General features: G+C 42.4%; 1 protein-coding gene across 6 annotated transcripts in view; it reads left to right on the top strand.

Moving 5' to 3' along the window:
* myt1lb (myelin transcription factor 1-like, b) overlaps positions 1 to 23,673 on the top strand; it is a 99,676-nt gene that overhangs the window by 10,201 nt on the left and 65,802 nt on the right. For all 6 annotated transcript variants that reach the window (XM_038729884.1, XM_038729888.1, XM_038729885.1 and 3 more), the window contains exon 2: positions 22,355 to 22,469. The gene's annotated coding sequence lies outside the window, so the exon portion shown is untranslated. The remainder of the gene's footprint in view (positions 1 to 22,354; positions 22,470 to 23,673) is intronic.

The raw sequence follows: 23,673 nt of genomic DNA, 5'->3' as shown, positions 1-23,673 counted from the left end.
TAAGGAGACTTAATTGAATATTCAAAAAAATGCAGCTGGTGTGTGGATTTTGGGCACGCATGAGTCCCTGTGTGTGTGATAGGCTGAGGCCTATACTACAGCGTTGGGAGGCAGGCGGGCAGACATGATGTGCTCTGAGTCGCAGCGTCTCTGTGAGGGTGGCCTGACCTCTGCCTTCAGCTCCGCTTCACAGGACAGCAGCAAATAAGAGGTGTCATCGCATGACAGCAGCATAGCCCCTCTTTAGGACTGACGGCTCATCGAACGCACACATACACACACACGCTGTACCAAATGCGCTGCGAATACGGGCAGGCATATGTGTACACAGGCATGCAAACATGCAAGTTGAGGCAAGAGTTGGAACATAAACAGACATTGATGCATAAATATTGGCACACAAACCTCCACACAAATTCCCTGGAAAACATAACGCAGATCAATAACTTTGTTTCGTGAACATAGAGCTTTTGTTTGGGGAACAATGCTTTGGATTCAGTTTGACCACTTAGTGCTTATGGCTTGCTTTGACTAGCTCTGAAAATCAAACTCAGATGCAGAAAGGATTGTGTCAGACAACAATCCGAGCGCTACTCATTTTTGATTTGGTTCCTTTTTAAGAGGTATCAGAATGATCCTTTGAATTGGAATGGCCATTTGAGTTTAGATTATCTGTCTTTCTGTCGTGTGCATTTGAGTCAAATTAAATCATTCACAGTTGTATTTCCTTGTATTGTGACATTTTGTCAAAGAAGCTCAGTTATCGGTAAATCTATCACATACAGACAAGAGAATGCAAACTCAGTGTGTTTCTCAGAGACAAGAATTTTTTTTGTTTAATAGATTGTTGTTACCTTTAGAGAATTACAAGAAGGAGACTGAGAGTTGACGTCACTAAGGTATAACAGTAGGTATCAACACAGAGGTTCATTTGAAAGTCTGATTTGTAGATCAAACAAATATAGCTTTTGATTACATATTTACAATATATTATATTCTAAGAGGGCTATGTGCTGTTGTCTACCTGTACTTGGCTAAGTAAGGTGGCACAACAGGGTCTTAACTTAATGTTAGACAGGAGAGTGTGATAAATAGAAAAGGTAGACATGTGTGCCTCAAGTCTTGTGTGTTTGTTTACATGCATGTGCCTCCTGCATATCTGTGTACGTTTGTTTTTGTGTGCTCGTAAGTGTAAGTGAATCTGTTAGTAGACAGAGATGCCGCTCCTCAAACTAGGGCATATCCACCTGCCACCTGGAGGCCTCCTCAGACACGACCCCCCAAAACTGCTGACAAGGCACCTCTGGGCCTTCCTACTAACTGCCCCCAACACACACACACACACACTCTGCTCCTGTACCCTCTCCCTTTCTGTCCTTCCTCTGCTCTCTCTGTCATTTCCTTTATCTTAGCCTGTCTCTCTCTTTCTGTCTCTACGCACATACTCTCTCCAGCTCCTCCTTCGCCTGACTTTCTCCCACAAAAAATTGTGTGTGTCTCTTCCCCCTGTACCCTCCCTGTCTTTTCCTTTTCTCTGGCTCTGACTGCAGTGCATCTCTGTTTCATTGTTATCCTGGTTTCTCTAAAAGGATTTTCCCTGTCCTAGTGGATGATTAGTTCAGATGTAACTGGGAATGGGGATGGGGGATGGGGCGGTGTAAGTTTAGCCTTCACTTCTTCATCTCAGTTCAGCGGTTAACGACAGGGATGGATCACATATTTACTGTTAACAAGGAGGATGCCATCGTTTCTCATTCTCCCTCACCAATTGCGCCCCACAGTCCCATGCATAATAAATCAGACCCTCTGTGTCAGCATTGGTATCTGCATACAGACAAGAAAGTCACAGTGTGTAGTGTGATCTGCTACAAAATGCAGGAGGAATTTGAAGCATTGCACTCTCGCTCCCCTTCTATTGCTGCAATGTATTCAGGTCATTCTGGGTCTCTGTTAAAACGATTCTTTGGTTTGCCTGTGTTAAGTTCCTGCATCTTGTTCATTTTACTCAAATCTGTGTACCCCCTGCCCTGAATAAATAGCGCTACACGTTTTAGTTCTTTAGTCTTAGCCCTCACCGCCGCTCGCTTCCCGAAAGAAGGCACTGCCGTGCTCTTGTAAATGACCTAATTTTGCTGCTCGGCCCAGCGTTTTCCGATGTGAGCCATTCCAAAATAGCTTGGCTACAGCAAAGCGTGGCAAACTCATTTCCATCTTGCATAACAGGGACCAAACATCCCCCCCCTTACTAAGCTCATTGGCGAGATGGCACATACTCTCACAGGCTGAATATCAGCTTCTCACCTCATTGTATGAGGAAGAAGGTGATATTATGCATTTCACTAATCATTTTCATCCCTCAGTTTGTGCATTATGTCTTTTCAGTCTCTTATATTTATTGAACACGTCATTTCTAGTCAGTATAAGTCTGACTTAAGTGATCAAACTAATACATTATATGTGCTCAGTCCAGAATAGAAAATAAAGAAATGGAAAAGATACATAGTAACAGAGTCTGAGGTAGCAGGGCAAAATCAAAAGGATTCCAAAAGGATTTAGGGCAACATATTTCAGACATAGCCTATGCTATGACCCATATTTAATACCATAACAACATCTAAATAACCATTCATATTCTATAAAAAGCCCATTACATTGCAAGCCGTGCATAATATCACAGTAAGACGGCATAAGAGAATAGTAAAGGACTGTACATGCAATTGGCCCATATCTACTCCCTGTCATTGAATCGGCTTTGGATGGAGATAATGAGGAGTACAGGGTTGAGAGAGGAATCATTATTTTACCCATGGCTGTGGTGCTTCTTAGTGGGGTCTGTAGGGCGCCTTCACAAAGCTAATGTAGAGAAATGGAAACAGATGGAAGGCATGATTATTTGATCTGCAAAGAGCTTTTGGTGGGCTTTGTAGTAACTGGACTAGACTGCTTAGAGGCAAGAGAGTGGGTTGTATACGTCTGTGGGTGTGTGTGTGTGTGTGTTCTGAGGGGAAGTGCGTTAATGTGCCTGCGTGTGGGTGGCTATTGTTTGTGCGTGGATGCCCACATGCATGTGCAAGTGTGTCCATCTGTTCTCCTGTTTGAATGCATCGCATGTGCCTGCGTGCATGTTTGCGTACTCCTTTGATAACAATGAGATTATTTGTCTCACACTCCAAACATACGGCCTTCTAGTAAGCAATGAGCAGGGATACAGGTTTGCTACTTTGCCTTCTTCTTCCTGTTAATTTGGTAACTGTGCAGAGCTCTGTACCTGTTGGCAGCAGCAAGTCTGATTTTGTGCGTGAAGGGCGTTCTGGACTGTTCATTCACAGAAACAGATTTTTGCTAATGCACAGAGTGCAGGTCTCATCTGGTTCACTCCATCACACACATGCCGTATATATACTGTTGATGTGTATCTATATGTATAGACATCAGTGTCAGTTCACCCAAAAAGAGCATCCCACTGTGAGAAATATGACAACACACATCAAACATACAGAGGCATATGGCTCTATACTGTACAACCCACACACAATAGAGAGAGAATTAGTCAGGCTCTGTATTATTCTATTGATCTTACTGCGATGCTGGAGCTGTCTCAGTGCCTCTCTACACAGTATTCACAGCTACAGCAGCTCTCCCATATACAGTACTAGCACTGCGTAGACTGGCCTTACACACAGTTTGGCATACACACGTATGCACACAGACAAACCCAACAACAAAGAGACAGAGACAGTACAGGGACACATGCATGCACTCTGGCAAAACACACAGCCTCTCACTTTATTCCTCTTTCTTTGTCAAACACGTTCGCACACACGCACACAGTCACCGAATGGGGTACATTATCACACGTGGTTCCCTGTCAGGCGAGGGGTTGTGGAACATGACTTGCTGGTGTGTGTGTGTGTCTGTGTCTGACTGGCGGGCCACACCTGTCAACAGTACTCCATAGGCTGGGTGCTGATGCTATCTGACAACCTAGCTGCCATGGCAGGATGTGTGTGTGTGTGTTTGTGAGTTCCGTGACCGTTTGGATGACTCATTGTTATGCCCCCGCTGCTATTTTCCCCAGAAGACCCTCTAGTGTCTGACTGGTGGTTTCAGTATGTGTGTGCGTGTGTCTTTGTGATTTTTGTCAGGCTGTGTGTTCAGACCCTATTAACAGCTGGCCTCTTACTCACACAGTAAACAAACACGTTGAACCATCAAAATTTTTAGTGATCTAGTCGCTAGTAGTGTTTCCACCGTGCCTCTGCAACACATTCAAATATGCAATGTGCTGAAACTCTCACATTCTTCATCTGCTGTGCGCTTGTATCTGTAACACAGCAATCTGCTTTAATTCATGGGAAGGATTTACACTAAAGAACAACACCTTTCTCAAACTGTCTCATTGTAATGCAAATCACGTTGCTTTAAACTTAGTGTTTCAGCCCACTTTGCATCGCGTGTCTAAATGACTACTTTCTGGATGTGACTCTCAGACACCATTCTTCAATCATGGCTGCCACAGACCCAGCATTATGAAGCAGCTGTACCCTCCAGTGCCTCTCAGCAGCACATGCATTTGGCTGAAATATTCAGCCCAGCTCCCAGCGTTACCTTGCATGTATAATTACCGGATATGCTGCCTGCCGCTGATAACTCTCCCAAACAATGTTTGAAGGGGGAAGGCAGCGATGAATTCCCAATGAAGTGTGAAAAAGACTGATTAAAATTGCCGTGGTCAAAAGCCAGCGCACCAGTGTGTTCTGCTCTCGCGGACCAGGGGAGATGGGGAGACAGGCTCTGCAGCTGAGATAGCTAGATTTTTTTTTCTATACTGTGCTTGGGATGGATATTTGGTTTCTATTTTGGTCCACAGTGGAAATTATATTGCCATACATTTTTGTATTTTTATGTTTTGGCTGAGCTTGTCATAAAAAATCCCTCCTGTAAATACTTGGTTGTACAGCATACATTCTCACAGTGTGAGAAGTTCACATTTTCACATGCACCTGATTACGAATTTAAGAATAACAGAAAGGTAACAAGATAATATCTAGCACTAAAAGAATTCAGTGATGTTTGAGGACAATATTCCTAAAATAAGGTTTCTTAAAAGTGTGTTTCAGAGTATGTGCACAGGCTCTCAGCTGTGTGTTTCATGCTTGTTAATTGTTTATATATGTATTTTGTAAGTGTGAGTGAGTTTTTCTCCTATTGTGTGCTTGATGTTACGAACTATATATACTGAATATGTGTGTATGTGCACCTGTGTGTAGCTGCCTACCATGAGCCCAGGCGCCTGGGAGCCTATTTGCAGAGCGGAGGGAGCGATGGCGTCTCATTCGCGGCGTGTGGGCGTCAAGCTCAGGGCACCTAATTACAGCACCGGCTCCCACAGCCTGCCTGTGTCTCCCTCAGCCCCCATGTTTGGGTGCAGGATCCCTGGCAGAGTCAGATGATCCCTGGCAGAGTCAGATGATACGCTTCCCTCCTCTCTGAAGCTTTGGTCTCAGGAGGGCTCCACCTTAGCACAAAGCACGGCTGCGTCTGATTAGCTGGCTTAAATGAGATCCCTAGCTAGCTGGCTATATTGTCGTTCTCTTTGTTGACAATTATGAGATGGGCTGCCAGACAGTCATCCGGCAGGTTTAGCTCGTTAGCTTGATCAGAAGATTTTTATATCATGTCTAGCAAGGGACCTCATTTGGGCTACTCTAGTTGAGAAACTAGTTAGCCAGCTAGCTAGCTATGTCCCTCTGGGCCTACAAAACTAATATAGAGAGGGCCTATTTTATTTTTCTTCCATTCTACTCTTGTACACTGATGTACAGCTCAATAATTGGTGGTTATTAGTGAGCTTGCTGGAAGAGGAGCTTGGTAGCTGGTTAACCCTTTCCTCCCTAAATGGATGGCAGTTGTCTTTCATCTCATTTCAGAGGATTAAAAGGCAGAGAGATGCCAAGATAGAGTAGGAGAGAGAGAGAGAGACAGAGATGGATGCCTATAGTGGGGGTTGGTTATTATTTTTTTTTGCCAACAGCAGATGCCAGGCACAGTAGTTTCAACCGGGCACACTTTAAAACACAACACAGCTGCCTTCTCTGCATCTGGGCACCGGATAGAAAGAGGAGGGAGGAGAGGAGAGAAAAGCAGAAGAGAACAAGAAAAGAGACAGGGGAGAAGAAGGAGAGAGAGCAAGGGACAGACTGTGAAGGGAGAAACAGAGGGAACACGAGGGAAGAAGTAGGAGGAGAGAGAGGAAGAAACAAAGGCTGACACAGATAACATCTATCAGCACAGCACAAACATGGGCCGGGTTTACCATTATAAATAGAGAGATACCCACATCCCCCACCCACCTCATCCCCAGTTTAGCATTCCCTTCCAAAAGCTGGGAACCACTAACTGGGCCAATCCACAACAGGGATTAGCTATCTCGCTGCAGAGGCATTTAAATGTGCTCATAGCAAACTCTGCGCTTTATGTAGCAGTGAGTGTAAACACAAACACACACTGAGGCATCAGACAGACGATAGAATAAAAGAAATGCATGGTTTACTACATTGATTTTGCTGTTTTTTAAGGGATGTCATATAGAATTTTAATAAGATAGAGGCATGTTACAAAGAGAATGCAAGATTCCAGCAATATATTCAAAATATAAATATACAGTATATATTTATTATAAGACTGAATACAGTGGAATGGTCTCATGAAACGATTGGTAACAACAGGACACTGCACAGAAAGAAAGAACTAACCAAGAGGAGAATGCAATGTATTATCCATTTGAAAGTGGAGAAACATGTGGAGAAATGTGTGTGCTTGAAACGGTTTGCCTTATTTATTATCAGTTGTAATAAATACACTGTATACGGCTCTGTATGTGCTTAATGCTCAGGGGAAAATGTGGTGAGTCGCTCTTTCAAAGCTGCCTATTGAGCTGTGTGATATGCAAAACAGAGGAAGATTGAAATGTCCTTTCTTTCCCACTCCCCACCTGTGGACAGCGGTGCAGGGCAGAAGTCAGGGCCACTGAAAAGGGAATTACACACTATTATTATTTTACAATATGTATAATTTCAAAGACCCTTGCACCACAGCATGCTTGCTTCTCTCGACAGGTCTCTCTTCCCCTCTCTCCCCTTTTCTTTTGTTCTACCTCTATTAGAGTTGTCCTTGACTGCCGAGCAAGCGCGCAGTGCAGCCTTTGGTTGAGAGGAGCCAGTCAAACGCTCTCTCGCTCTCCTGTTGAGACAAGAATAGGAGAGGACATGGGGGAGCGAGAAAGGGAGTGAGACGGAATGGATAGCGAGAAAAGAGAGGAGAGAGCCTTTTTATTTTTAATCCAGCAAACATCTTCCCAAAGCCAGGAAAAGCTGTGAATGAGACAGGAAGAGTACGAGCAGGAAGTTGGCCTGATGACTAAGCGTCTGAAGACAGGGGAGAGCTCCGGGCATCTTGTTTCGAAAGACAGTGAATGAACAGACATTGTCTGCCAAGAAAGAAAGCCTCAGAAATTGTGGTGCATAATTCCTCGAGATGGAGAGATTTTGGTCCTGGAAAATCTGCTCCTCATTGTGCAGTGGCAAGGTGGCACCATTAAACCAAATGTGAATACAAGACAGAAATAGATCAGGGAAAAACTGCAGAACACTTTCACAATCAAATATGTTAGTCACAAGTTAATAATCTGCTTGTGCCATATGTTAATATAAGAACGCTTCAAAATGTTGGTTGGGTGTTAAAAGGTCATGTAGTATCAGAGAAATCTGAAGAAATTAGATTTAGGTTTCATTCACCACGCCAGTCCTTTTTTTCCTGTCATGTCAGTAAATCTTTCTGAAATTGAAGTGAGTACCAGCTACTATAGAATGGGGTTAGGGGTTCATGTTTGCCATTTTACAAAGCACCTTGGTGCAGACAGACATACAGTGAAGGCAAATAAACAGATAACAGACAGATGGACAGCCAGACAGGTAAACAGGCAGATAGACGAGCAGGCAAACAAATAAAGACACAAACAGATGACGAATAGACAGGCAGATAGCCGGGCAGATTGGCGGAGCGGCTGACAGCCTGGCCGCTTTCCGACAGAGAGGTATTGGCTAGAAAGAGTGGCTGGCAGGCAGACAGGCAGATGGACAGGCAGGCACCCATGCACACAGACAGAGACACAGACACAAAAGCAGACAGACAGGAGGGCTGGAGGAATAATAGATAGAGAGACAGACAGGCATGCAGAGAGGTTGCCAGACAGACATGCACTGTTGGTAGCAGGACAGGCAGTTGGCGTTGGAAGGAGACATGGGGACAGCAAGTGCCTCTGGCAGAGAGGGAGAGCGAGATAGAGTGAGACAGAAATAGTGGGAGAGAGGGAGAGAGAAACAGAGAGAGGGATGAGAGAGAGGGATGAGGTCAGTGCATGGCTGGCTGGCTGACTGTTGATCTGTAGCACTGGGCTGGCAGAAGAGTCTCCTCAGGGAGAGAGCAGCTCCACACAGCCTCCGTCTACACCCCCCCCCCCCAGCCCTCCACCTTTATCTTCATCCCTCCATCCCCTAGCTGGGATGGAAAGACAAGCCTATGAGGTGAGAGACAGTGGCGGAGACAGGTGAGAGAAGGCAAACGTGTACAAAATTAGGAATCAGAGTGACAAATGCTGTTCAGTTGGGAGAATAAGAGCATCCAGCTCAGAGTTAGGAGCAAGAATATGCTGAAGGAACATGGTCTCCTCTCCTCTGTCAAGCACTTGAAGGACATTCCGACAGGACATGATGCCGCATGGGGATCTACATGTACCCCAGGCTTTTGAAAAGGGGGACATGTGATCCTGTTGTTCCGCTTGTCTGATGATAATCTGGAAAAACGTATTTAAACATTTTTGCATCACAGCACACCAAAATGATCTACCCTCAGTATATCATCATCATATTTACATTTACATATCATATTCACTTTTATCATTTAAAGCACTTAGGTGATGCTCTTATCTAGAGCACCTTACGGCAACAGCAGTGTGAGCCTTCCAGCAACAATATAAACAAGCAGTCCTTCACCAATAAAATGCAGCAGTCAGAACCAGATTAAGGAAACGTTTCTGGAATGATCATATTAGGGCTGAACAATATTGAAAAAAATATCTCATTGCGATTATTTTAACTAATATTACACTTGAGATATAATCTCTGATATCGAATGGAATAATAATATTTCAAAAGTATTCTCATTTTCGTTTTAAAAACATCAGATTGGTACTAAGCAAAGATGTTTTCAAAACTGTAAAATATGGTGTGTAGGCCAGGGCGTCTCAGCAGCATGACAGTATTTAATTTAAAATGGTGTCTTCACACACATTTCGCCTTTTAACAAATATTTCACCTCCTGTGATTTGAAAATTGCAGTAGGCCACATTGCGATTTTGAAAAGATTTTGATTAATTGTTCAGCCCTAGATCGTATATATTACAGAGAAGAGCGAGTAAAGTAAAGATAAATTAAAATGACAATGTAGAAAAGGTTTCATTTACTAAAAAAGAACTAAGCATCGCAGTTACTGGTATGTGTCATATAATATTTCATGATCATATTTCCAGCCCAGCCCAGTGAAAAGACACAATGCACAATGTTGAAAACGCTTGAGTGCCAAAGGAAAAGTCTCTGCCTTGCTAAAAAGCCTATGGAAGTATTTTCAGGACACAGACGAAATGTTAGAGTATTATGGTCGTTTTGACTTACCCCGTGTTTGGACAGATGAAATATTGGATCAGTATGTCGATATGTGATTTGAGGTGCTGAGGATGTTTTTTATGGCTTTCTCTCAGCTAGAGTTACACAAGGTTAATGTTACAGCCGTGTGTGGGAGTGTAAATGTGTGTGCGTGTTTGTGTGTGTGCGTGTGTGTGCCATGCGTGGTGTGTGTTTCGTGTGTGTATGCAAGTGTGCGTTTTGCTGCAGGGTGCAAAGCTGCTCCAAATGTCCATCTGCCGAGTTCACAATCCACCTGAGCCCACTCACACATGCACAGGTGCACCCTCACACACACACACACACACACACACACACACACACACACACAAACACATGCAATTGCACCCACAAATACACACATTCACACAGGCACATGCAGAAACATAACGGAGCCCAGAACCTCAAACATACAGTTCATACCTGTACAGCCTTGCTGAGTGTTTTCCTTGTTTCAGCTCTATTCAGCTCTATCTTTATTCTCACAGCCATTTGCATAAAAACATCCCACCTTTTCTCAAGCTGTCACCTTGATGTAGCTGCAATACGCAGTGTGATATCAACATAACAAGTTTTCTGACAAAAATCCAGAAATGCACATATACATATTTCACAACAGGTGTCGGGGGAAAGGAAATAATGCGGTGGAAGAGCCCAAACACTCACAAACAGGCACATACAAACACACATACACACAGACATTCATAAAGTGTATCTTTCACTATGGAACAGCATGGAACCTTTGTTCACTTTCTAGACTTAACACTTTTACAAGGAGTACTATTGAGACTACAATCTATCGTAAACCGTTAAGTACAAACACATTGGTAAAAGCTGAGAGTATTCATCCAAAACAGCTCATCCGCAATATTCCAATTTGCCAGTGTTTTGAGACTGTGCAGAAACTGTAGGATTGTTACAGGATTTCAGTCTAAAGCTGTTGAAATGAAAAGACATAGGGGTTACCCAACATCATCTAACTTTTTGGACTATCAGAAGGCTCTACATACAGATCTCTGTACTCAAGGAAAGTAGAGCTACCACTACTTCCTCACAGATCACTTTCTCCTGTGGCAGCCAGGGTCAAAAACATTATCCTTAAACATTGGAATGTCCTCAAAAGTGATCCATCTCTAAATAATATCAGCTCTGTGCCTCCCTTGATCACATTTAACCCTTTTACGCGGATTGTCGCAAATTCGCGTCACACCTCTTCCTTTCAGACTGCAGCCAAGATAGCGCATGGATGCCTGTTTGTGCATACATTTGCATCATACCTACATCATACCTGAACTGATATATTTTCTATGTTCTATAGACAAATTACGAATCTTCACTTAATTTAACATCAGCTTGAAAGCAAATGAAAACACAAATCATTTTTTATTTTTTTATTGTAAAAAATTTCAGGCGTCAAGGGGTTAAACATTTTCACAACCTGGTTCCTTCTGGCCCTAGAAAACCACCTAACACTATCTCCTACAGGCTTTTTCCACTGTGGCCACTGTGCACAATGTTCTAACTCGTCAGACACAAAGTACTTTACAAATCCACATACCTGTACAAAATAAAAACACTGTAAAATCCTTCATAAACTGCAGGGGCACAGATGTTGTCCACATGTTGAAGCGTCCCTGTCGTCTAGTTTATGTCGGACAAAGTGAAAGAGCTTTAAATAGTTGCATATCTGCTAATAATCATGGAATAATCCCCAGCATTATGCAATGACTATGCAACTATGACCCCGTCTGCGGAGTCATGGTTAGCCATTTAAGGTCTGGTGAATATGAAGAATTTCACCCTAGAGGTGGAGACATCATCAACTCACTGCTCATGAGCAGTACTACTTTCTGTACTTCAATCTTCGTAACTTTAAGACAGATCTGTGCTTTCTTATTTCTGACGTGGTGTTAATTCATGGGGTGTGGCACTTAAACATTGAGAATGGCACGCTGGAATTCATTACCCAATGGATTTGAAATCCTGTTCAACCAACTATTCAATAACAATTGTACACCTGGTTGACTATATATGTTGTGTACCTCATGTCTTTGTCCATTTTGATGAAGACACAGTATGGACGATAACATTAATCTGCACAATTAAAGGCTGCAAAATTATTCAGTGTGCTCCAGTCTCTGTATGTATGTATATATATACACACACACAGTTTATATTTGCAAATTCTTTCAGCTTATATGTCAGTGTGGGCATGTGTGCTTGGCACACCAAGTGCCAAGCTGATAATTAGTGAACCTAACTTGTGACTCGCTGTCTCTGTTGTAACTCTGGCAAGATCTCAGAATCAAATTCATTTACAAGTGTCACATTAAGCACCTGTTTCTTTTCTGACGATTTGGTATATGTTTTTTAGTGACACTAGGCATGGTTTAATCACTATATCCTCTTCCAGCGAGGGGGATAAAGACAAGTGTGTGAGCTGTTATGTCCAAATAAATGTTGCTTTTATGGATGCTGTGCTCACTTATTCATCCACTGACTACAGAGCCAGCCAATATCAGTCTACGGTAGCCAAACAGGTGCCCTGAAACTGACATTTTATAGATCTCTGGACATGTGCAGAAATGTTAAACCATTTATTCCACTTGGATTTTAAGATTTTGTCTTTGGGGTAGGGCGTTTTATTGTTGATTGTTTAATGTGTCCCATTATGACTCACTTAACTGCTATCAGCCATAAACAGGTACCAAATTGTTTCACAGCCGACATTTTGACTCGTCATAGTACAGTACATATGTACATAAGTATAAGAGTTGTAAATAACATTAACACATGGCTTTGTTCTATTCAAGTGTCTCTGTATAGTAAGCCATGACAGTGTGACAGTGAACCAGCATGCACAGTACCTGGACCCTGAAACTGAAGCAACTTAACAGAATTCAGCAATCTTTATTTTTATAATTTATATTTACATTGTTTTTTTTTTTATTTACAACTGTGCTTTTCCTACTGTGACAAGTTATAATGTCTTTCATGAAAAAGGCCCATTGCAGACATTGTGAGATAAACATGTGAATGTACAATGCATACAAAATGTAATGCCGTTGTTATTTGTGGCTTGTACTAAGTAATTATATTTTTGAGCCAATTTGCCTTTTATACAACTTGAAAGTATAGCGTGACAGGAACAGAGCAGAGTAGTAACCAAAAATGTGTCCATAGCACCATGTATAGAAAACTTTCAAGTATCAAAAGCTCATTGAATGTAGACTTCTTTACGTATTTTTTTCTCAGCTGGTTACTCATTTAAATCAGAGTTTTGAGAATTATACAATTTTATTTAGAAGTTGTAGTAGTTAATTTGATAAATAAAAAGGGTTTTGCAAAAAAGCATGTTTATATCCCTGAAACCACAGTTTAACAACAAGCATTGCTTTGGTATCTGTCCCTAAACTCAGGTATTGGCAATAGTGTAAAAAACATGAAATGACATTCAGCCCAGGCGGCAGGCTGGACTAAAGAAAGCATATATGTTATGGGCATCTCATGTCACACTGACGGCCCTTGTTTTCAAGGTTTTTCAAAAAATAGGACCAAAATATACATTAATGACACAATGGCTATAGGGGCAAAATGTAGCATATGCATGTACAATTTTCTAAATCTGAACGACAAGCAGCTGAGGATGCCGAGTCTTAAGCTGCTGGGTCTCTATTAGCAGAAACCTTGCATTCAAGTTAACACTGCTGATATTTTATTTTAGTCTACTGAAAATAAGCTTATGAGACCAATAAAACCAACACCAGAAGTGGCTCAAAAATGATACTGAATAATAACAAAGTAAGTAAATTATTCTTATTAAAGAAAGTCAATCTAATTGCACGGGCAGCTTTTCTGTTTTGTTCATATATGTTGGAGAGACATCTGATTTGACAGTCTGAACATTTCAGACAGGGCGGTTGGTAGCAAGGAGAATATAGTCTGGCGGTGAGTGTGTGTGTGTGTGTGTGTGTGTGTGTGTGTGTGTCCCTCTGAGAATGCTCTCTGGCTTTCGGGGAGCTATTTTGAATTACTGTGTGATTCATTCAAATCGAAACAAATTCTGTCTCATGTTGTCCAACGCCTGAGACTCCCACACCGGAAACAAAGGTCCTATTTGAGTAGAGAGTGAGGGGACATTTTCTATTCCGTTCTATTAGGCTGCTATTTTTGGTGCCACAGGATACCCAGTGACTTGTGTAGAGCCTTGACACTGACAAATATGTTTGTGTGACAAACGGGTGGGGTGCCTTCCCACAGGAAGATATGCATGTGTGTGTGTGTGTGTTTGAGATGGATGGAATTGGAGGGATATTAAGTGTTTCTCCATCTTGTCTGCAGGACTGTGTGTGTGACAGAGAGAGAGAAAGAGAGAGAGACAGCATGTGTGTACAGTGGCGGTATGTTCTCTCTCTCTTTCTCTTTCTGGCTCGCTCCCCTGCGGTGATTCAGTGTGTGTATGCCCATTAGCTTGCCCGAGTGTGTGTATACCTCTGAATGTGAATATCTGCAGTGCTGTGTGTGTGTGTGTGTTTGCCCGCCTGCCTTCTTCGTGCCTATGCAGAGCTGAGGGTCCCCTTTGTGTGTGTGTGTGTGTGTGTGTGTGTGTGTGTGTGTGTGTGTGTGTGTGTGTGTGTGTGTGTGAGTGTGTGTGTGTGTTTGTGTGAGTGTGTGTGCTGTGCCTGCTGTCATCCTGGGGTAAAGCCTCAGGACATGTAGGGTCATGTGACAGACAGCCCTCCTATCTATCTGCAGACTGCATCATTGGTATTCTGGGTAGACACTGCCAGCCAGGGTGGCTGGGTGGGTGGGGGTAATGGAAGGAGGGAATGGGAGAGGGAAGAAGTGTGCGAGCGTGTGTGTGTGTGTGTGTGTGGGAGACAGAGAGAGCGAGTAAGAAAAAGAGAGTGATATTGAGAGAAAGATAGGGAGAGAGATAGAACTAGAGACAAAATAGAGAGAGAGAACAATAGAGCTCATCAGTGCATTGAGACCTGGGTGCAATCACACACACACACACACACACACACAGTACATGTGTTTGTACACTGTATACACACACCTGTGCACTTTTAAGCATGCCCGCACATGCACACACAAACTCAGACAGCATTAATGGTATATGCAAGCATACACACACACATCCTGTAGGTAAGTACGCACACGCACGGCGGTGTCCTTGCCAATTCATAGGGGAGATCTGATATGAATAACGAGAAGGACAGCGGCGCGACGACTAAATGTTGGGAAATGTCATCAGCAGCAACACAAAAGGACCTATTTCATTAGTTGGGGCAAAGCTCTCCAACACAGCGTCACTTTATCATAGCTTAGGGTTAAACTCCCATCTGATGTGCTGGAAGACAGCTAACCTTCAAAGACGCTTCGCCATCCTTTTTACTGCATAGATACTGCAAACTGCCTCTTTGGATTGATCCCTCTGTCTGTGTAGTGAGGAAAGATTGTGTATGCCCTCTCTGTAAATAAGCGTTCAGCCCGCATTGACAGACGGCCACATGCAGGGGTATCAGTTCACCAACCAAAGGCCCAGGATCTAATATCGTATGCCAGCAAAACATTTAGATCTGCTTATATTGACATTTCTGGGGACAAGTGGAGCGATGAGTGATGACTGACGATGTCCTGATGTTCTTATTGGTTAGTCTGATAACCTGTTAGACATGTTTTAATCGACACTTGAAAATAGAAATTTTAATGACAAAACCTTTGGGCACAGTAAATGTAAAAAAAAAATGCATCACATTTTTAACTACAATATGCACAAGGCACAAGGACAAACTTCAATCAGAGACTGCTTCTTAAAACAAGGGTAGGCAACGTAGGATAACTAGCAAGAGACAGCTGGGAAATTTCAACAAATAGAACAAAAGCTTCTGAAATTAATTGCCGCTTTATCTTGATTACAGGAGAATTCGGGCTGAATGAAATGATCGGCCGTGCTTATTACAGGCCTGTGACAGCCACAGATAACCGATTTTTATTTTTTTTTTTTCCCCAAAGCATTTATTGACTGCTGTCGGAAAGTAAAGAGAATTTCAACAAATATATAATACATAAATATATAATACAAAAAAATTCTGAAATACATGACCTACCCTAGCTTTAAGCGTCATCATCGGCCTCAGATATCCGGTACACGTTGGGTTATAAACTGAGTAGTGTCAAATCTGATTGTATTACCTGGATCCATTCCAATCCTTTGTCAAATCTACTATTCCAGTTTAGCCTTAGTTTAACTTTCAGAAAAACAGATGCTAAGCTGTGTGACTCCCTGAATGTTTCGCACTTTGATCTTAAATGGGTCAGGACAAAAAGCAGCTTAACCGAGTGTGAAACACCGCCCATATAAAATGTTCAATGCATCAGACAATTGTAGTTTTTAATCGGGTCATAAATTTCCATGAGTGACAGAACTCAGAGTCACTTGCGCAATGTTCATCATCATCATTTTACATTTTCTCTAATTGTCATTCATATATTCAAGAAAAATTGCTTGCATATTGTAGCCTAGGACACGCTGCAAGTCACCACACCCCACTAGTTTGGAGACAATCCCCAACACTTCCTCAAGGCATCACGTAGAATGAATAGTGCAGCTTACTATAGGAGGAGGTGCCGTGCAGCTCTGTGTTTTCCTGTGGCTATTTCAAGTCTTGGCTGTCTCACTCCTCAACCTTGGTGTTCTATAGGTGCTGGGCATGAGTGATGGTGATAACACCACTAAAGGTGTAAATCACCTCTCTCCCTCTCTCGCTCTGTGTTGCACCCCTCACTCTCTCTCTCTCTCTCTCTCTCTCTCCCTCGCTGCAATGTTGTTCTCTTCACTCGCTATCTGTGCTGAGAGGTGATTGGAGTCTTCCTAGTCTGATAATGGGCCACATATACACACTCACGCACACACACACACACACACACACACACACACACCTTTTCACAGCCACAGAGCAGAGGGAGAGAAAGAGAGAGTAGGAGACTCATCAAGTAATTAAGGCCCTGGCTCTCCCTTGGAAATTAAAGGAATGGCCCTTTGCTCTCCTCTCTCTCTCTCTCTCTCTCTCTCTCTCTTCTCTCTCTCTGTCTGTCTGTCTCTCTCTCTCTTCCTCTTCCTGCTGGGCTGATTGCTGTCTGGCTTCTCTCCTCACCTGAGTATTTCACTCTCTCACCCAGGCAGCCAACCCATAGTGCATTGTGGTTGTGATTACCCCACTGTGGGTAATTGCAGGCAGTTCGCTCAGTGTTATTTCCCCCACTCTCTGCCCTCACAGAGGAGGAGGCACCTCCCTTGAGAAAGAAGAGATGTGGGGGGGGGGGGGGGGTTGCACTTTTAGCTGTTTGTGCGTGTCTTATTAGGAGGGGCACTTTTAGCTGTTTGTGCGTGTCTTATTAGGAGGGGCAAGCTAATAATGAATACACTGCATGTGTTCCTGTGTGCATTATATATATTTATATATTTTTCCTATTATCCGTGTATGTGTTTGTGTTTGTGAGTACAGTGAAGCCCAGCAGGTCATGCACACGGCCAGTTCCATCTCTCATGTCCTTGAAGAGAAAAGCGAGTCAGAAAACTGCTTTTACCTTGGCTCACTCTTCCTCTTTGAAAGGGGCAGGAAAGTCATAAAGAGCCAGTCCACTTCACTACCTGACAGCTTCTTTCACCCTTGAAATTCAGACAACATGCTGTGTCCAAAGATATTTTGTGTGCGAGATTCAGACCAACAGGCAGATAAAGTTTTTTGTTAGCTGCAACAACAATCAACCAATAATTAAAATACACATATTTTTGTCTGCCGTATGTATCCCGGCTGGACTTACCTCCAGCCCAGAGTTGGCTGGCTCCAGCCCCACAACTGGCTCCAACCCTCAATAAGTTTAGCAAGTACTGAAAATAAAAGGATGAACGAATAACAGCAGATTGTGTAACAAAATGAAAAGAAGCAAGCCAGGTTCTTTTTACAAAAGCAGCTTTGAAGTCTAACCACTGTAACTTTGTAAAAATTAATTATTACTGATGTTCATTTTGAAAAGAAATTATCATGGCATCTGTTAATATATATAAAATATGAACCATCCAGCTAGAAACATTGCCTATTATTATTAGTGATGGAATGAATTATTTCATGAGATGATACTATTTACTGGTGCTAGATATCTCATTTAGGAGAGTAATATCACCAATGGACAGCCGCAATTTGGAACAACCTAAAAAAACAAATAGTGTTCAATATTAAATAACTAACAAAATATTCATGACATTAATGATCACATGAATAAATAAAATATGTAAATGAGCTGAAATAAAACAAATTTGTTTTCATCAATCTCATTTTTATTGATTTTTATTTCATTATAGAATTTTTTATTATTTTGAAATGTCTTTATTCAAAAGTCTGTTTTTATTTCATTACTCCACTTTTTCCTGTGACTCTTTTACTTCATAACTCCACATTTTGTCACCTCTGCCTGTCCCTTAAATTTTCAGCCAATTAAATGCCCCTAGTCTCTCTTAGAGCAACAACAATGCTGAAGTAAACTAAATCAACAAACTACCTGCTACTGTAAATAAACGCAGTAAACGACAAGGTAAATAACCTTGCTTTTATTTAGTTTAGCAAGGCCACAGTGCTACGTATGTAGCTAGCTAACTGACCGGTTGGCATGTGAGCGTAGTACTTCATATGAAACTGAGACCCTAAACAACAGCATCTTAATGTACCTGGTTAATTCAAACTTACCTCAGCAGTGTTGGGTGAAGAGCAAAATGATTTTCCTATTGTTTCCATTAGCCAACATGAGCTATGTAGCTAGCTAGCAGCACAAATCTGGCTGGAAGTTGTTAAGGCCTGCAAAGAGAGGGGGACACTGGACAAAACTGAGGGGCCAAAAACAGGCACTGGCAACAACCCACTACCATGAAAAGTGGCATTATGAAATAAAAACAGACATTTGAAAATATTTTTCATATAAAATGGTCTAAATAAAACCACCCAACAGTTAAAAACAGTTTTAGGAAACTGTATTTCACATGTTCTCTGTTGTATTTTCTCACCACTAGCAAGAGGATTTGTTGGAAAAAAGCCTACAATATTAAAGTTGTCTAGATGCAGGGTCATGGGATTTCTTCCGTTGGTTTCTGCTGTATCACTGTTTTGACAGTGTGGTCAGTGTAATGCCTCAGTGGGATTTAGAGGGTTGGGGTGGTTTAGTTTAGGGATATAGTGGATCAGGTCTTTTTTTATCAACTGAAACGCTTTTGAATGACTAACCCCAGTGCTGTCTGGGCATGGAGAGGACTCCTGGAAAGATGCGGAGGAGACTGCCATCTAAAATAACAAAAATAATCCAAGTGTAGGCATGGAGCATGGCAACTGATCTGCTCTCTGCACAGCTGGGCATATAAAGAGCATTCCCACTGTATTAGGAGACATACTGGTTTGGGTCAAAATGATACCTTTAAGTTAGAAATGATGTATGTATTGTTTCATGTTATCTTACTCTGTGTTTACAGTCCAGTCCAGTGGAAGCATTGATTTCCACCAAGCAGTGTGAGGAGGAATAGATAAAGATGCCAACTGGCTTTGTTATCAGACTAATACTATCTCCTGCTCTTTGGCTAATCAGACCAGCTAACAAACAGACCATCGCCCAATAACACTTTTGTTCACAAGCACGCATTCATTTCAGTTCTCCTCATCAAGTTATCTTGCTCTCTGTTTGCACACCATCACTCCCCCCTTTCTCACCTCACCCTTTGTTTCCCCGAGAAGCTGGCTTTTTGACTTGTGCTTGACTTGCAGTACTTTTGGGGTGGTAAATATTTTATTTACATGCATAAAAGAGCACAGTGTGGTTTGAGGATCTGCCACATGCAGAGGAAAGACAGAATATACTGCTCTCACCTTAGCCTGGAATCCATCAAACACATGTAACTATACTCTGACAATGGCAGTTTCATCTGCAGCACGAGGACATTCTGGCCAAGATATCGCTTCTAGTCGCTTCTTCTCCTCCGCTGTGTATATGTGTGTGTCCAAGAGGCAATGAACAGGCACTGAAAAGAACACAGGATATGGAACAGAGAGAGGGAGAGCAACAGAGAGAGAGATTTCATCTCCTCTCCGCCTGTATACATATCTACTAGAATGTAGGTCAGGCAGCCCCAGTCAATCTCAGAGCTTGAGAAGAGAACAAGATTGCTGTGTGTGTGTGTGTGTGTGTGTGTGTGTGTGTGTGTGTGTGTGTAAGTGTGCTTACACATCACATGAATAAAGCATGTGTCTCTCTTGTAATGTGTGCTTATTTGTGTGTGCCCCTTGTCCTCGTGTGTCATATGTGTGTTTCTTTATATGAAGTGTGTCAGTTTTTTTCTGTGTGTGTGTGTGTGTAAAATGCCTCTCATGTACTGCGTGTGTCATAGAAAATGTCACAGCAGACACAGTCTACTACTTCTATACTGCAGTGCACATAACCATACAATAGGGTTTTCATTACAGTGTGTGTGTGTGTGTGTGTGCCAGAGCACGGCCTTCCCAAGCTATTTACAGTGTGTACCCTGGCTTTGATAGATATAGGAGCCCAGTAAAGGGCAAGCATGGTCCTCCCTCATTCTCCAAGGAATAGACTGCGAGAAAATCACACACACTCACGCACACACAGACACTTGTAGGATTCAGGGTTGAGGCGAAGTCTGCCAGTCTGCTTTTGTAACAAAGGGGAATGGCTTGTGCATGTGTGTGTCTACAAATGCCTGTGTATGTGATTGTATAAGACTTGAGACTGTGTGTGTGTGTGTGTGTGTGTGTGTGTGTGTGTGTGTGTGTGTGTTTGCATTCCTGTGTGTGTGCCCCCATTGCAGTTGAAGACCTATTCTTCCATTGCTGTGCTCTGTCTGTCACTGTCCTTGGTGCTGAAACTAGCAGACTAGCACCTCAATTCTATGACTGGAATACTATACACAAACACACAGTACACAGCCGGCGTGTTGTATTGTTGAATTGCATCTTCTTCTGCTGTCCAGTTAGTTTCTTGACTTTTGTCATTTTCCATTTTGTTTGTCTTTCTTTCTCTGGGGGGGGGGGGGGGTAGAAAACAAACCCTTTCCTGATGCATCCACACAGATAAACTGGGAGAATGTGGTCTGTGTCCTGATGAAGACTCGGAGAGCTGTGATTTGTCATCAGCCTCCACATGAAGACCTTCATCAGAGGACAGACCCATCACTTACTCACTGATTATAATGACCAAGGGGCCAGGCATGAGTGTGTGTGTGTGTGTGTGTGTGTGTTTGCTTTTTGCTTGCATTTTACGAGGTAGACGCAGGTCCACCAAAAATCATTCCGCCTCTGCTGGATTTCGTAAAAAGTTCAGTGTAAAAAATCTGTTCCTTTTACCACCAGAGCCATTATTTTATCTGACGTTATATATTTTTTACATACACATTGTGGAAGCTACCCGTGCCCATAAGCCTTGTTCTGCCGCCAATTTTTTTCTGAATAAAACTGCTTTAGGAGTGCACCGGTTCCAGTAATCAAATACAAACCAGCCTTTGACGCTGATTTCAAAAACATAAAAGACAGCAGGACCATAGTCGTAAAATGAAAATGTAGTTTGAGTGGCATATTGTTTCTGTTATACCCTTACAACTCACGCACGCCTTTTCCCGCTTGGCCAAAGGAAGTGGACAAAAATGGTGGAAAACAGAGGTGTGTGTGATGAAGGGTAAAAAAGACCTCCTGCTGGTTCAAAGTAAAGTCTGCTTATGCTGCTTATTCACGTAACCGCCACCGCTCCTTTTACATAACACACAGCCAGCACTCCCTGTATACCTATGGTCGTGTTTGTCCTGAGGGACCAGCTATTGTTTTGATTTAAGCTGCATTCAGATAGGTTGGAATGTGTTGTGCGTTTTGTGTGTGTGTGTGTGTGTGTGTGTGTGTGTGTGTGTGTGTGTGTACGTGTCATGGGCCGTCTGGTAGGCTCCCTATGGGGCCTTTCATTCTTTGTGATGGACCATCAACACCTCGTCTGTTCTCTCCCATACAGTCCCTCAATTAGCAGCAGTGGATGGAAAGAAACGAAGACACGGGCAGTGTTTGAGTGCATATGTTCATTCACATCTCCCTCTCTTTTCCTTTCTGTCTTTGTCTCTGTCCACTTCAAAGGTTATTTTAAAATTAATTTTTTGACAGAGTAGGACATCGGCCCCTTTACTCACTCCTCTCCCATCTTCCACCACTTTCCCTCCCCTTCCCTCTCCTCCTCTAACTCAGCAAAGGATGGAGAGCTAAGGAGAGAAATCATGGAGGCAGGCACGGATCATTAGCTATATTTGTCCCCACTTCCTGCAGAAGATGATAGATCTAGCTAATTACCCCATGTTGCCAAGCCTATCGCACACGACAAGCAGCAGTCGTTATGGTGGAAATCAACGTTCGCTTGGCGTGCGCCGCATAGCTGATGCTATATGACTATTCATGAGCCCGGAGTCAAAGGAGAAGAGGAAATACCAGATCCTGTCATGGCTGTATGTGAATGTGATTGTTTTGGAAATGATTTTAATGATGCGTGTTCTCTGTCTTCCTCTTCCCTCTGTGCAGAAAATGAGTTTGGAGGAGACGTGGTGAGTCCGTTCCTCTCCAGCTGAACGTCAGTAGGTCACGGTGGTAGCAGAGGTCTGGACCAAAGAGCTGTCTCAACCCCAAACCGTTTCAGGTAGTGTTGTGCATCCTGTTTTTACACATAAACCTGTTCAAATGTGTTTTTGTTTGGTCATGGTCACAAGCTGATGCATTATAAAAACTGCTCTGCTCATAGCACTAACAACAAAATAAAATACATTCTTAAATAAAGAGAATAACAAAAATAGCAGCATGGTGGTACAGCATTTGTCAGTTATAGTGTCCTAAAGAAAATTAAAGATGAAAAAATGGACCAACCAATTGATAGAAGGTTGTCGATTGAAAAATGTTGTTTTTGCTCTTAAATGCTTTTGCAACTTCTGTTTTGTCAACTAAAAGAGGGGCATAGATATTTTAAATAGATATCTCAACCCCTACAACCTAAAAGAAAACGGTCACAAGGTAATTTCCATTCAGCTTGGTATTTTCCCCCAGTTCATGATACCTAATTAAGCGACTGTAACCAACGTTCCAATGGAAAGCCATCACAAGTAATGTGGGTTCATTTTAGCTAGGTTAAATATCTACAGTTTTTTTAAAAATTAAAATAATCCAAAATCAAATTGTTTAATACATCATAGTTATTACAGTATTAATCTTGTTAATATTATCTTAGTATAAATACAATGGAACCACCAGGGCCTAACATTAACTTTAAAGAGGCCATATTATGTTTTTTTGGCTTTTTCCCTCTCCTTTATTGAGTTTATATCTTTTTTATGCATGTAACAGCTTTTTCAAAGTCCAGCCCAAAGGGAGTTCCCATCTCCCACAGAAGGCACTGCTCTGAACTGCCAGAAAACAGCTCGTTTGTAGCCAGCCTTTACTTTTTCTTGTGATGTCACAAGAAAACACACGTCATAATGCTCGCCTAGCGCCTAGTTCGACATGCCCTCAAAAACACCGGTGGAAAAACCCTCTGAGCTGCAGCACACAGTGACGTCCGCCTGCTGCCTCTCCTCTCCCGTCCAAACACTAGCTACCCTCCAGGCAGTCAGTGGACATAATGTTGTTACTGTGATGTAGAGACAGAGCTCAGTTAAAACTTACTTACAGATGAAAGATCCTTTTGTTACAGATTAATAACTCACCACTCTGAAACTCTTGCTCCAGTCCATGATGCTAAGCTGGTAGGGGGAACATGTACAGCTGAACCGAAGCTGTGTTTACCGGCTTTTCAGGGTCCACCCTACTCTGCTTCTGATTAGCTAGTAGTCCTTAACTAAGAATTTGGTATG

The sequence above is a fragment of the Micropterus salmoides genome, unplaced genomic scaffold (genome assembly GCF_014851395.1).
Source record: "Micropterus salmoides isolate LMB-PRFRI ecotype aquatic unplaced genomic scaffold, ASM1485139v1 Ms_hic_scaffold_19, whole genome shotgun sequence".
NCBI classification, from domain to species: domain Eukaryota; kingdom Metazoa; phylum Chordata; class Actinopteri; order Centrarchiformes; family Centrarchidae; genus Micropterus; species Micropterus salmoides.
The sequence above is the reverse complement of the archived record's forward strand: the minus strand, read 5'-3'. Positions and strand labels throughout refer to the sequence as shown.